General features: G+C 61.0%; 1 non-coding gene across 1 annotated transcript in view; it reads left to right on the forward strand.

Annotated features, from left to right (window-relative positions):
- The first annotated feature begins 2305 nt into the window (after positions 1 to 2305).
- LOC134306794 (18S ribosomal RNA) overlaps positions 2306 to 2500 on the forward strand; it is a 1842-nt gene continuing 1647 nt past the window's right edge. Inside the window, exon 1 of the ribosomal RNA XR_010009471.1 lies at positions 2306 to 2500. This exon is cut by the window's right edge and continues 1647 nt beyond it. This is a non-coding gene — a ribosomal RNA (18S ribosomal RNA).

Raw genomic sequence — 2500 nt, forward strand, 5'->3', positions numbered from 1 at the left:
TGCTTCTCTGCATGGCTCCTATTGTCTCATAAATTCTCCCCTGTCGGTCTTACCTGTTTCCACCGCAGCACAAGCATTTAAACGATGAAACACAGAGAATATCCCTCCTAAAAATAGCAGAGTATCAAACATACATACATCGTAAACAATCCTGAGCTAACCCCTTGTCTTTTGTAGCTAAGCTATGTGTGTTTGCACTTAACTAGTGTTTTCAAAGATGGTCTATGTGTCTGTGAACTGTGAGGTGCTCGGGTAGTGTACGGCAGATCCACCCCCAAGCACAGCAGAGGGGCAGGGAAGGCCCTGTCTCTTGGCAGGGGCAAGCAGACCCTCACCACCAGAGCAGAAGGGCAGCCCCCTCCCCCTCTCTCTCTCTCTCTCTCTCTCTCTCTCATCTCTCTCTCTCTCTCTCTCTCTCCCTCTCTCGCTGGGCAGGGGCCAGCAGTTCCCATGGGTGAAACGGTCTTTTTCCAGCGGAAATTTGTCCAAAACCCGCCCAGGGGTCGTCACCACCACCAGAGCGGCTGGGCAGGCCCCATCTCTCCCCGGGCAGGCAGCCTCTCTCCCTGGGCAGGCTGGGCCTGTGGCCTGGGTGAATTTTCGGCCTCCTGGAAAACTTTCGGCAGGGTCCGCCCCCTCCCTGGGCACGGGCGGCGGCTCCCCTGGGTGAGCGTCCCCTTTTCGGTGAGATTTTGTCAAAGTCCAAAATCCACCCCGGGGTCACCACCACCACCACCACCACCACCACCACCACCAGAGCGGCTGGGCAGGCCCCATCTCTCCCCGGGCAGGCAGCCTCTCTCCCTGGGCAGGCTGGGCCTGTGGCCTGGGTGAATTTTCGGCCTCCTGGAAAACTTTCGGCAGGGTCCGCCCCCTCCCTGGGCACGGGCGGCGGCTCCCCTGGGTGAGCGTCCCCTTTTCGGTGAGATTTTGTCAAAGTCCAAAATCCACCCCGGGGTCACCACCACCACCACCACCACCACCACCACCAGAGCGGCTGGGCAGGCCCCATCTCTCCCCGGGCAGGCAGCCTCTCTCCCTGGGCAGGCTGGGCCTGTGGCCTGGGTGAATTTTCGGCCTCCTGGAAAACTTTCGGCAGGGTCCGCCCCCTCCCTGGGCACGGGCGGCGGCTCCCCTGGGCGAGCGTCCCCTTTTCGGTGAGATTTTGTCAAAGTCCAAAATCCACCCCGGGGTCACCACCACCACCACCACCACCACCACCACCAGAGCGGCTGGGCAGGCCCCATCTCTCCCCGGGCAGGCAGCCTCTCTCCCTGGGCAGGCTGGGCCTGTGGCCTGGGTGAATTTTCGGCCTCCTGGAAAACTTTCGGCAGGGCCTCCCTCTGGGCAGGCTCGGCGGATCGCCTGGGTGATTATCGGCTGGGTCTTCATACCCAGTCAAAATTTGTCTAAGCCCGAAATCCACCCCGGGGTTCACCACCTCCGCAGCAGGGCAGGCCCTCCCTCTGGGCAGGCCGGGCCTGTGGCCTGGGTGAATTTTCGGCTGGGTCTTCATACCCAGTCAAAATTCGTCTAAGTCCGAAATCCACCCCGGGGTCACCACCTCCGCAGCAGGGCAGGCCCTCCCTCTGGGCAGGCTCGGCGGATCGCCTGGGTGATTATCGGCTGGGTCTTTATAAACAGTGAAAATCTGTCTAAGTCCGAAATCCACCCCGGCCCCGACGGCAGCCGACCCCGCACCAGGCCTCTCTGCTGGGGCAGGCCGAGAGCCTTTCTCCCCGCTATGGTCGTCTGGCGGGTGTCGAGTCACGGAAGGGGTGTGCTCGGGATAGTAGGAGGCCGAGAAACGAGAGCAGCTACGAACCACGAGACGAAGCGCCTGACAGATCGGAACACACGACCCGCCTGGGGTAGGCACCTGCCCGGCCCGGGCAGCGAGATCCTCCCCGCGTAGCGGTGTTTGCCTCTATGGGTGGGGGCGGTCGAACCGGTGGGGGTCTCCCCGCCGACCGACCCTCCCGCCGGCCTTCAGAAAGAGACGTAGGTGGCCGGTTGTCGATGGAAGCAAAACGATGAGAAGAGGCCGTCGGACGTCGGTCAGGGGACAGGGGGGGGGCCCGTCTGCTCTGCAGCGGTCAACCCGTGCTCTCCTCTCCGCTCGTCTCTGCGGTCCTCTCGAATCAGCGTTTCCCAGTCGAGCCTCTCGGAAGCGAAGAAAATCAAGGCACGTGCGTGGCCTTCCCGAGCCCCCTCTTCTCTCTCTCTCTCTCCCTCCGTCTCGCACGGAGAAGGAGGAGAAGAGCGAGGTTGGGGAGACGGCCCCGCTTCTCCTCGGAGAAAGTGCTACCTGGTTGATCCTGCCAGTAACATATGCTTGTCTCAAAGATTAAGCCATGCAGGTCTAAGTGCACACGGTCGGTACAGTGAAACTGCGAATGGCTCATTAAATCAGTTATGGTTCCTTTGATCGCTCCACACGTTACTCGGATAACTGTGGTAATTCCAGAGCTAATACATGCAAACGAGCGCTGACCTCCAC

The sequence above is a fragment of the Trichomycterus rosablanca genome, unplaced genomic scaffold (assembly GCF_030014385.1).
Source record: "Trichomycterus rosablanca isolate fTriRos1 unplaced genomic scaffold, fTriRos1.hap1 scaffold_226, whole genome shotgun sequence".
NCBI classification, from domain to species: domain Eukaryota; kingdom Metazoa; phylum Chordata; class Actinopteri; order Siluriformes; family Trichomycteridae; genus Trichomycterus; species Trichomycterus rosablanca.